Raw genomic sequence first — 13,423 nt, forward strand, 5'->3', positions numbered from 1 at the left:
ATAGCAATTGGCTTGGGAAGTGAGAGGGTCTGAATTTCATGAGTTCTCACAACCAGTGGGAGGATTAATGCCTGAAGTTTTAAAGGTCAGTGTGCTTGGCTCAGGGAGAGCTCAGAAGACATTTGGGCTGCTCTTGGAGAGAAGACAAACAGTTGGTAGACATACAGTGTGGTAACAGCGATCTGAGGGCCCCTCACCGGGGTGACACACAATGGGGAGGTTAGTTGCTCTTCTTAGAGCATGTCCCAGAGAAGCAGCATGCATGGAGAGACCCCTCCAGGAACAAGGAACTGGCAGGCAACATTTCTCTCCCTCAATCCTCAGCATAAGCACAGAGCCAACTGTGGGAACAAGTGCAGTGCCCATACTCACTACCTACCTTTCTTACACTAAGCTCTACCCACCCATGTTCCAGTGGAACTGCCCCTCCAAGTCACACTTGCCTCAGTCCCAGTGCAGTGCTGCCCACCCCCACCCCACCCCCCAGAAGACTGGCCCAAACCCCTGCATAGGCTGTTTCCAGACTTGGGAGTTTTATGAGGCCTAGATTCCAGTGGTGGTGGCAGGAAGTCCCATTTCACAAGTAGACCAGAGCACATTTACTTAAAATGCACTACATTCAGTCTGGGAACAAAACATTGCCCACAATAGGCAAAGAGAGTTTCTGCAGATGACTAGCCTGAAGGATAAAGTGGCTAAGGCACAATAGCACATGTATAGCACACATTGGAGACACTCCCAGAAGTGCTAGGCCCCAGGAACCAAGGACACTACACTGCAGGGCACTACAGGACCTCTTCTTCATAAAGCCATTACCCTCAAGAACAAGAGTTGTAGATGACTTTCCTAACACAGAGAAACAGGCACAGAGACTTAGACAAAATGAGAAGACAGAGGAATTTGTTCCAAATGAAAGAACAGGACAAGGCCATGGCCAGAGACCTAAGCAAAACAGATATAAGTAACACTTATGTAACACTCTCCATAACCTGATGGAGAATTTAAAACAATAATAATAAATACACTCACTGGACCTGACACAACAGTGGAAGACATCAGTGAGACCATTAACACAGAGATTAGGAATAACATAGCAGAGATAAAAGGACTCAAAAAACAAAATAAGAAACACACTTGATAGAATGAACAGCAGGCTGGGAGAAGAGAGGAACAAATTAATGACCTAGAGGACAGAGTAATGGAAAGTAATCAAGCTGAAAGAAAAAGAGAGAGAATAAAGAATCATGCAAAATATAAATAGACTTAGGAAACTCAGTGACTCTGCCAAATAAATAACATTTGTATTATAGGAGTACTAGAAGAGGAAGAGAGAGAAAAAGGGGCAGAGAATTTATTTAAAGAAATAATAGCTGAAAATTTCCCTAATCTGGAGTAGGAAACAGATATCTAAATCCAGGAGGCAGAGAGAACCCCCAACAACGTCAACAAAAGCAGATCCACACTAAGAGATATTGTAATTAAAATGGCATCCTATAGTAGTAAAAAAAAATATTAAAAACAGCAAGACAGAAGAATAGTTATGTAGAGAGGAAACCCCATAAAGTTATCAGTGAATTTTTTAGCAGAAATGTTCCAAACCAGAAAGGAGTGGCATGATATATTCAAAGTACTGAATGTGAAAAATCCAAGAAAACTCTATTCAGCAAGGCCATCATTCAGAATATAAGGGGACATAAAGAGTTTCCCAAACAAAAACTGAACTAGCCCTGAAAAAAATATTAAAGGGGACTCTTTAAGTGGAAAGGAAAGACCAAATGTGACAGTATGATGGTAGGAAATGTGAAATGAATGTTTCTGTAAAAAAAACCAGTCAAGAAACTCACAAGATAGAAGAATGTAAAATATGATACCATATACCTAAAACATAGGACAGGAGAGGAAAGGAGTAAGGAATGGGTTAAAATTTAAACAATCATCAACTTAATATAGACTGCTGTATGCAGAAGATGTTACACATAAACTTAATGGTAACAACAAATCAAAACTATGAATAATAAAGAATAAAGAGAAAGAAATCCAAATATATCACTAAAGAAAACCAGCAAATGATGAAAGAGAGAAAGACAAGAAAGGATCAGAGAAAATCTTCAGAAACAACAACAAAATAAGTATTAAAATGGCAATAAATATGTACCTATCAATAATTACTTTGAATGTAAATTGGCTAAATGCTCCAACCAAAAAACAGAGAATGACAGAATAGATTAAAAAAAAACAAGACCCATCTGGGGCACCTGGGTGGTTCAGTTGGTTAAGTATCCAACTTCTCATTATCTCACAGTTCATGGGTTTGAGCCCCACGTTGGGCTCTGTGCTGACAGCTCAGCTCCTGGAGTCTGCTTCAGATTCTGTTTCTCCCTTTCTCTCTGCCCCTCCCCTGCTCGTGCCCTCTCTCTCTCAAAATTAAACATTAAAAAAAAAAAAAAGACCGATCTATATGCTGCCTACAAGATACCTTTTTTAGACCTAAAAATACCTGAAGGTTGCAAGGGAGGTAATGGAGACACATTTATTATGCAAATGGATGTCAAAAGAAAGCCAGAATAGCAATACTTACATCAGACAAAATAGACTATAAAACAAAGACTGTAACAACAGACAAAAGACATTATATGATAATAAAGGAAGCAATCCAACAAAAAAGATACAATTGTAAATACTTATGCACCCAACATAAAGCACTCAAATACATAAAACTGTAACAAACATAAAGGAACTAACTGATAATAATACAGTAATAATAGGGGAACTTAGTGTCCCACTTACATCAATGGAGAGATCATCTAAATAGAAAATCAACAAGGAAACAATGACTTTGAATAACACATGGGACCACATGGACTTACCAGGTGTATTCAGAACATTCCATACTAAAACAGGAGAATAGACATTTTTTTCAAGTGCACATGGAACATTCTCCAGAATAGATCATATGTTAGATCAGAAAACAAGTCTCAACAAATTCAAGAAGATCCAAGTCATACCATGCATCTTTTCTGACCACAATGCTATGAAACTAGAAATCGACCATAAAAAAAAATCTGGAAAGAGCACAAATACATGGAGGTTACACACATGTTACTAAACAATGAGTGAGTCAACCAGAAAATCAAAGAAGAAAGAATAATTACATGAACAAAAATGAAAATGAAAACACAACAATCCCAAACCTTTGGGATGCAGCAAAAGTGGTTCTGAAAGAGAAGTTTATAGAAATACAAGCCTACCTCAAGCAGCAAGAAAAATCTCAAATAATGATCCTAAATGTACCCCTACAGGAGCTAGAAAAAGAGTAAGCAAAATCCAAATCCAGCAGAAGGAAGGAAAAAATAAAGATTAGAGAAGAAATAAATGCTACAGGAGCACCCCCCAAAATAATCCCCAAAACCAAAGCAATAGAAGATATCGATGAAACCAGGAGCTGGTTCTTTGAAAAGATCAACAAAATTGATAGATCTCTAGCCAGACTCATCAAATAAACTCATCAAATAATAGATAAATCAGACATGAAAGTAGAGAAATAATAACTGAAACCACAGAAATACATAGGAGTGTAAGAGAATATTATGAAAAATTATATGTCAACAAATTGTGTAACCTAGAAGAAATGGATAAATTCCTAGGAACATATAAACTACCAAAATTGAGGCAGAAATAAATGTAAAATTTCAGTCTGTTCAATACTGATTACTAGCAATGAAACTGAATCAGTGATCAAAATCTCCTAGTGAACAAAAGTCCAGGACCAGATGGCCTCACAGGCGAATTCTACAAAACATTTAAAGAAGAGTTAATACCTATTCTTCTCAAACTATTCCAAAAAATAAAAAAGGAAGAGAAACTTCTAAATTCATTCTGTAAGGCCAGCACTACCTTGATACCAAAACCAGATAAAGACACATGTGCGCACGTGCACTCACACACACACACACACACACACACACACACACGCGCGCGCGCGCACGCGCACACACACACAAAAAGAACTATATGCCAATATCTCTGATAAACATAGATACAAAAATCCTCAACAAAATATTAGCAAACTGAATCCAACAATACAATAAAAAAATCTTTTACCATGATCAAGTGGGATTTATCTCTGGGTTGCAAGTGTAGTTCAATATTCACAAATCAATCAACATGATACATCACATCAATAAGAGAAGGGATGATCCTTTCAATAGATGTAGAAAAGCATTTAACAAAGTACAACATCCATTCATGATAAAAATCTTCAACAAAGTAGGTTTAGAGAGAACATACTTCATAATAAAGTCCATATATGAAAAATTCACAACTAATGTCATCCTCAATGGGGAAAAACTGAGAGCCTTTCTCCTAAAGTCAGGAACAAGACAAGGATATCCATTCTCACCACTTTTATTCAACATAGTACTGGAAGTCCTAGCCACAACAATCAGACAACAAAAAGAAATAAAAAGCATCTAAATCAGTAAGGAAGAAGTAAAACCTTCACTATTTGCAGATGACATGGTACTCTACAGAAAACTCGAAGGAAAAAAAAAGAAAACTTGAAAGACTCCACCCAAAAACTGCTAGAACTGATAAACAAATTCAGTAAAGTTGTAGGATACAAAATCAACATACAGAGATCTGTTGCATTTCTATACACCAAAAATGAAATAGCAGAAAGAGAAATTAAGAAAACAATCCCATTTACAACTGCACCAAAAATAATAGTTAGGAATAAATCTAACCAAAGAGGTGAAAGATCTGTACTATAGGAAACTATATAGAAACACTGTTGAAAGAAATTGAAGACAACACAAAGAAATAAAAAGACATCCCATGCTCACGGGTTAAAAGAATAAATATTGTTAAAATGTCTATTGCTACCCAAAGTAATATACACATTTAATGCAATCCCTATCAAAGTACCAACAGCATTTTCCACAGAACTAAAACAAATAATCCTAAAATTTGTATGGAGGCACGAAAGATTCCTAATAGCCAGAGCAATCTTGAAAAAGAAAATCAAAGCTGGTGCTATCACAATTCTGGACTTCAAGTTATATCATGAGGCTGTAGTGATCAAAACATTATGGTACTAGAACAAAAGTAGACACATAGATCAAGGTAGCAGACTAAGAAATCCAGAAATAAACTCAAACTTTCATGAAAGTTTTTTACAAAGATTTCCTGCTTTGTAATCTTTAACAAAGCAGGAAAGAATATCCAATGGGAAAAAGACATTCTCTTCAACAGTGGTGTTGGGAAAACTGATCAGCTACATGCAAAAGAATGAAACTAGACCATTTTATTACACCATACACGAAAATAAACTCAAGATGGAATAAAGATCTAAATGTGAGACCTGAAATCATAAAAATCCTAGAAGACAGCACCAGCAGTAATTTCTCTAACACTAGCCACAACAACTAAGGCAAGGGAAGCAAAAGTGAAAATAAACTATTGGGACTAGTTATATATACACAAATAAAAACTTGTGTATAGCGAAGGAAACATCAACAAAACTAAGAGGCAAAGGGAGAAGATGTTTGCAAATTATATACTCCTTAAAGGGTTAGTATCCAAAATATATAAAGAACTTATAAAACTCAACACTCAGAAAACAAATAATCCAATTTAAAAATGGGTGCAAGGTATAAACACACATTTCTCTAAAGAAGACATCCACATGGCTAACAGATATATGAAAAGATGCTCATTATCACTTACCAGGTAAATGCAAATCAAAACTAAATGAGATATCACCCCATACCTCTAAGAATGGCTAAAGTAAAAAACACAAGAAACAACTGGTATTGGTGAGGATGCAGAGAAAAAGGAATACTTGTGCACTTTTGGTAGGAATGCAAAATGGTGCAGCCACTGTGGAAGCAGTATGAAGGTTCCTCAAAAAGTAGAGCCATCCTACTATCATCCAGTAATTGCACCATTGGGTATTTGCCCAAAGAACACAAGAACACTAATTCAAAGACATACCTGCACCCCTATGTTTATTGAAGCATTATTTATAGTAGCCAAGATATGGAAGCACCCCAAGTATCCACTCATTGATGGATGGATAAAGATGTGGTGTACATAAACAATAAAATATCATTCAACCATAAAAAAAGAATGAAATCTTACCATTTGCAATGACATGGATGGAACTAGACAATATAAGGCTAAGTAGAATAAGTCAGAGCAATGCAAATACCATATGATTTTACTCATATATGGAATTTAAGAAACAAAACAAAGAGGCAATGGGGGAAAAAAGACAGAAAGAAAAGCAAAAAACCAGACTCTTAACTACAGAGAACAAACCGATGGTAACTAGTGGGGAGTTGGGTGGGGGGAATGGGTGAACTAGGTAATGGGGATTAAGGAGTGCCCCTGTCATGATGAGCAATGGGTGATTAAAATAAAAAACTTTAAAAGGATTATGTCATTTACCCACCCCCCAAAAGCAACATGGAATACACCGATGGATGGGTCTTTGGGAGACACTCAGTATTGACTGTTCTCTGCAGACCGAGTGTGATGGTAGGAAATGTCACAGAACTTGGCTCCCTAATAGCAAGGATGACAATGTCCCCAAATAATACAGGCCAGGTGGTGGATTTAACCACCAGAATCAAGGTCAGTACAATTAATTTTTTTTAAGTTTGTTTATTTATTTATTTATTTATGAGAGAGAGAGAGAGAGAGACAGAGAGAGAGAGAGCGAGCACAAGGTGGGGGAGTGGCAGAGAGAGAGCGAGACATGGAATGCAAAGCAGGCTCCAAGCTCCTGGTTGTCAGTGCAGAGCCTGACATGGGGCTCAAACCCATGAACCATGAGATCATGACCTGAGACAAAGTCAGACACAACCAACTGAGCCACCCAGGTGCCCCAAGGTGAGTACAATTATTAAAGTGAGCATCAAGGACAGATAGGGGAAAAGATTATCTGCAGAAATTGACATTCTAGGAGCAAGGTAAATGGGCAGCCAATGAGGGTATTGTTTGATCTACACATCAAAATAATCAAGGGTGGGTGATTAGGAGGCAAAGACAGCCATCCCAATAAAACATCATGATGCCTTGTCCAGTTTCTATACTGGGGATCCACTGACTAAAGAAGATAGGTCCTGAGGAGAAATGACCTAGCATTACCACAGCAATTGTATATAATGATGATTTCCTCGGTCTTTCCCCAAAGAGACCTATAGCCATTTACTCAGAAAATCATACAGCAGGGAAAGGGGGGTACCCTGGCATTTCCAGTATTATTAGCCATGGAGTCTGAGTGTACATTGATAACTGAGGATCTGAAGCATCACGATGCTCCTTCTATTAGGATAGGGCATATGGGGGTCAAGTAATAAATGGAGGCCCCGACCTGGGCTGATTCACAGTGGGTCCGCTGGGTCAGTGAACTCATCAAATGGTCATTTCCTCAGTCTCTGAATGTGTAACCGGAATGGGTATACTTTGTCATGGACGGAACCTCACATTCTTTTCAGTTTGTGAGCTTCTGGAACAATAACTACTGTAATAGAGAAGTCTGAAGAGGGAGCTCTGAAACACTAAATGAAACACTAAATGAAAACAGTATTGTGCCTGGCCGAAATACTAAATGAAAACAGTATTGTACCCTAGGGAGAACAGAAGAGGTTAGCGCCACCCATAAAGACCTAGAGTAGCTGGAGAGTAGTGGCTGTAACCATAGACCCCATTTGATCCATCAGTGTGGGCTCTGTGAGAACCCAACAGATTCTGGAGGATGTAAACGACTGCAAACTCAACCAAGTGACCAATTTCTACTGTTATTCCAGATTTGTTATCGTTGTTGTTAGAGAAACACAACCTGGGGTACATGACATGTGGCTTGATCTAGTCTTGATTCTTTTTCATTCCCATCAGAGGAGGGTTCTAGAAACAGTTACATTCACATGGAGTGAACAACAGCGTACACTCAACAGTCTTGCCCTACACCTGTTAACTCTTATGCTCTTGGGGCGCCTGGGTGGCTCGGTCGGTTAAGCCTCCGACTTCGGCTCAGGTCATGATCTCATGGTCCGTGAGTTCGAGCCCCGCGTCGGGCTCTGGGCTGACGGCTCAGAGCCTGGAGCCTGTTTCAGATTCTGTGTCTCCCTCTCTCTCTGCCCCTCCCCTGTTCATGCTCTGTCTCTCTCTGTCTCAAAAATAAATAAACGTTAAAAAAATTTAAAAAAAACCTCTTATGCTCTCGCAATAATTTAATTCAAAGGTAATGTGGATTGTCTGGGCATTTAAAGAACATCACGTTGGTCCACTAATTTGATGGCAGCAAGTTAAAAGGTCCACATGAGCAAAACATGGCAAGTAACTGAAGACCTTGATGGCACATGTGCTCTGGAGGATTCAAGAGCTCGTCATATCTATGGACATTTAGTAAAGGACAAGTTATTGCACTGCACGCCTCTCTTCACTAAGAAGGAAGTACATCACCTGGTAAACCTCTTTGGGTTCTGGAAGCCGCGTTTACCACTTGGAATTCTACCCTGACACATTTATCAAGTAATATGTAGGACTGTCAACTTTGAGTGGGGGCCATGTCTGGAAAAAGCTCTGTGTCAGGTCTAGGTTGTGATACAAGCAGCCTTGCTTCTTGGACCGTATGACTAGCAGACCCTCTGTTATCAGAGGTATCTGTGGCGGGAAAAGATGCCATGTGGAGTTTATGGCAAGCCCGATAGGAGAGTCACAATGTAGACCCCTAGGGTTCTGGAACGAGGCCATGCCATCTGCAGCAGACAATGATATACCATTGAAAAAAAAGAGCTCCTGGCACGCTGATGGGCCTGGTTGAGATGGAGTGCCTGACCGTGGGACATTGAGTGACCATGTGGCCAGAACTGCCCATGATAATCTGGGTTCTGTCCAACCCACCAAGTCATAAGGTCAGGCAGGCCTAGGAGCGATCCATCATAAGACACAAATGGTTTGTCTAGCATGGACAGGGAAAGTGGGCACAAGGAAGCTCCATGAGCAGGTGGCCATCCACTCCTGTCCCACCAGCTCCTCCTCAGCTTTCATCTGTTAGATCACTTATATCCTCACAAGATCCCTTATTGATCAACTAAGGAAGAAAAGGTTCAAGCTTAGCTTATGCAAGAATTAGATTAGCTTGTGGGGGTAATTATACATTATACAATTATACATTATAATACAGTGACTGTATTACAGCCCCTCCCAGGAGTGGCCTTGAAAGAGGTAAGGGGAAGTCCTCCTCCACTGAGGATCTTTGGACTCTGCATCTGATCACCTACTTTTGAGGAAAAAGAAGTGGCATGTGCAGAAACTCATGAGCAAACGCGAGGGAACCAGGAAGCGGCAAACTGGAAATATCAGAGTCAAGGACTCTGGGGAAGAGGCACATGGCTAGAACTATGGGAGTAGGCACAACCAGTGAAGACCTTTGCGTCACCTTTTTTTTTTTTTAATTTTTTTTTCAACGTTTATTTATTTTTGGGACAGAGAGAGACAGAGCATGAACGGGGGAGGGGCAGAGAGAGAGGGAGACACAGAATCGGAAACAGGCTCCAGGCTCCGAGCCATCAGCCCAGAGCCCGACGCAGGGCTCGAACTCACGGACCGCGAGATCGTGACCTGGCTGAAGTCGGACGCTTAACCGACTGCGCCACCCAGGCGCCCCTATTTGCGTCACCTTTTAAATGCCCGCCAAAGAACACCTACCACGGGGGAGGCACCTGCCCACCCAAACACAAAATGCCTCACCAGTGGATGCGAACGAGCCCTTACAATTGGCCACCCAAGGGCTGGAACCACTAGTGCATCAACGTCAGGGTTTGAGGCTGTGTCTGGGTTCACCAAAGCTGGAGGAAGGAGTCGCCACCCTGGAGGGAGTAATGGATCACCAGGAGGGCGGGGAGGGCTGCAGTCATACAGTGGGGCTGGGGAGAATTTGCTGGCCTCCAGGGGATCTGTGCTGATGTCTGTTGGCGCTCCCAGGGCAGATTCTGACGATGGACACGCGCAGCAGTTAAAGCCTGAGAAGCGCAGGGTGGCCGGGAGCTGAGGGATGAGACTCCGGGTCACCCCACCAACTAAGCAGTGTGTGAATGTGGAATGGGCGGAGGGGGCGGGAGGAGGTGAGAAGCAGTTGCGGTCGAGACCACCTGCAGCCACCGGGCGGTCGTTCATCCCACTACCCTTCCTCTTGCGGTTTCTCCAAGAAAAGAGACGGAGGAGAATCCTAGCCGCGTTCCTGGCGGTGTGAAGTTACACAACGTAAACGGACCCGAGTGTGCAGGACGGGACTGCAGGTGCTGTGGTGGAGGCCCGGCCAGGATCCCCCATCGGGCCCAGGTGCTCTTTCCCCAGCCCCCAAGAGCGCCCGCTGCAGACCAGAGGCCCAAGGCCGAGGCCCCGCCCCGGGGTCCCCTATATCTGATGCCCACCTGATGTGGGGGTGCAAAGGCCTGGAGCCTTTGCCCCACTTCCCTCCAGCTCTGCAGGTCCTCGTGGTTGGCTGAGGCCTTGTGACACCACGCGGGTGCCCAGTCCTGGTGCCCTTGTCTCCCTCACGGGCGGGCCTAGGGCACCCCCATCCCTCTACTGTTGTCCCCACCCACCCCCTTAAACTTCCTGCGAGCACCGCCCTGCCTCCCAGTCTGCCTCCCGGGAACCTTCACCCAGGACATCCTGAGACTGGGCCCTCAACAGAGAACCAGGAGGAGCCGCACACGCTTCTGGTTCAATCCGAACATCGACTGCATGCTTCTCGGGGTGTTTCAGCCTAAACTGGAGCGTTCAGCTGAATGATGACAAATGATATTTGCAGTCATCTTACAAAGTTCCTCCAGAGCGGGCCCGACACATCTCCATCGGGCCGCACACCAGCGCCGTGCACACGGGAGTCATTAATAGAGCACGTGGCTCAGCGCATTCGTGCTGGGCACAGGCAGAAGGCAAACCAGAAAAACAGAAACAAAAACCAAACACTTTCCAGCCAATCACGTAAACATCCGTGGCGAACTCCTCTCTTCGCATACAAGTTACGAATATTGATCTTTAAACACCCATCACAAAGAAGTGACTAGAGCCCTCCCTGAAATCTAAAGAAAAAGCTCAAATTTCATTGCATTCAAACAACATGTCCAATTCAAATTTCCGTGGTTTTGTCAGAAATTAAATGTGGGGGAGAACAGAGAAGAAGGATATTATTGGGTTTACATGGTGGGCTCCATGCTAACAGGTGCTTAAAATTCACTGCTACACAAACTAGACTCCCATTCAAAACTCCACTTTTGTTGGGTGATGCATATTCCAAACTTTTACTTTTTTTTTGCTGACAGAACCTTGTTCCCCCCCCTTCTTTTTTTTTTTTTTTCTTCCAGCAGGAAGGCACAATCATTCTACAATACTGCCAAATATAACAAACATCTACAGATGGGTTGGTCTGCAGCTGGAGGCTTTAACTTTGTAGTATTTATTTGAAATACCCAAGCCAGCAAAGCAGGGCTAAGGCACTGTGGGCACGATTCACAATGTTTTGGCTCTGGAGCAAATAGCAGTTGAACTTAGTTTTTCCAGCTAAAATGGAATTTATGCAGATGCGCTTTGCACTAAATTCATTAAACAATTACATCCTGGTGCAGTTTTCACATTTTTGTAAAGGATCTGCATAAGCACTAATTAGATCTAAAACAATGTTACTGAGCAAATTACAGTCCTGATTGTTTGCCTCGTCTCTGCGTTCCGCATCTGCTTCGCAATGATGATGATAATTTAGGTGCAAGCCATACAAATGCCGGTTTTTGTTACATTTACCAGAAATATTTATTTAAAACATACTATAGATTAATTGATCATGTAACCGGCTTTAAAGAGCCTCCAAATGTTTTCTCGTGGACAGTGAGCGGTGAAAATCGAATGTGGATGTACAGTGACTGAAACTTCTCACGAGTGCGAACTGGCATTTCCTCCTGGAGGTTTGCTATTGAAAGGCCACTTTGCTCGTCATCTGGCTGCAAGTGCAAGCTGGGTTAGCTGAATTTCAGCGGTGCCTTTCAGAGCGCGGCATTGGACCTAGAGGCATAAAGACTGCCCTGAACAGCTCCCAGCCGCTGCTACCCACACCACCCCTCCTTTAGGCACTGGTTTAAAAGGATAACTTAGGATGGGAAAAGTATTCAGTTCTCAAGTATTCCAGACCTCCGAGTATGTTTTCTTTCTTCCGTGTTTATCTGCTTTCTATTTCACATATCACGAAATGTAAGAAGGCATATTAACATTTAAACATCAGCTCAGTTCTGCAGAAGGGAGGACATTCAGGGAGGGTTTCTATGGCAACTTTGAATGTACCAACTTAATTCAGGGCTTGCCGCAGCGCGGTCACCTCCATTATTGCTCTAGTCCCAGACATTCTTTAACTCGCCTGACCAGCCATGCGGTTGGGAATCCTGAGTGTCACCCAGGATAACCGCTACGACAGCTACCTCGCATTTTCTTTATTCCTGGGAAGGGGGCCAGCTTGGTGAATCAGTCTGGCTGCTGGTCTCCCTAAGAACTACTCCTGTTATTTGACTTTACAAACGGTTACTTTTATTGTTGGTCGGAGCCAGCTATAAAAGAGCAAACTGGGTGTCAGCACCAACCAAGATTAAGAGGCTAAATGACGCTCCAGATTTTAACCAGTGCAAAGTGCAAGTTGGGAAATATCTCGTCTCCAAGCAGGAAGACTAGTTACTAATGCGAAACACAGCAAGTATGAATGGTGCTTTCAAAATTTCACATCCAGTTTCCTTCACTTTGCTGGATTGCCTCCCTAACCTTTATATGGGACTTTGTTTGATTCCGCAGTTCCTGCTAGGCACGAAGGATCATAACTAGAAGGATGATAATTCCTTCTACAGACTTAATTGGTAAGCCTGAAATTGCTGTGCTGGTTGAATATGAAATTATATCCTCCTTGAAGGAAAACATAATTTAGCACTGGAGCTTTGGGTCATTTAAAGGTAAAATATCATTATGCCTATGTACAAAGGCAAAGTAAAACTTGTATCAAAAATGTTATTTTGGTGCTGGCTTCAGCAGCACATATACTAAAATCGGAATGGTACAGAGATTAGCATGGTCCTTGGGCAAGGAGGACACTCAAATTCGTGAAGAGTTTCATTAAAAAAAAAAGGTTATTTTGGGGGCACCTGGGTGGCTCAGTCGGTTGAGCATCCGACTTTGGCTCAGGTCATGATCTCGTAGTTCGTGAGTTTGAGCTCCAAGGCCGGCTCTACGCTGACAGCTCAGGGCCTGGAGCCTGCTTCAAATTCCGTGTCTCCCTCTCTCTCTCTCTGTCCCTCCCCCTCATGTACTCTCTCTTTCTCTCAAAAATAAATAAATAAACATTTAAAAAATTTTTAAATGTTATTCTTGATTAGAAAAA

General features: G+C 42.1%; 1 non-coding gene across 1 annotated transcript; it reads left to right on the forward strand.

Moving 5' to 3' along the window:
* The first annotated feature begins 13,061 nt into the window (after window positions 1-13,061).
* On the forward strand, window positions 13,062-13,165 carry LOC124510556 (U6 spliceosomal RNA). Its single transcript, XR_006961752.1, has one exon. It is a non-coding gene; the product is annotated as a U6 spliceosomal RNA (small nuclear RNA).
* The last annotated feature ends 258 nt before the right edge of the window (window positions 13,166-13,423 follow it).

The sequence above is a fragment of the Lynx rufus genome, unplaced genomic scaffold (genome assembly GCF_022079265.1).
Source record: "Lynx rufus isolate CCGP_SWC_20201006 ecotype Redwood Valley unplaced genomic scaffold, mLynRuf1.p SCAF_15, whole genome shotgun sequence".
Lineage (NCBI taxonomy): Eukaryota > Metazoa > Chordata > Mammalia > Carnivora > Felidae > Lynx > Lynx rufus.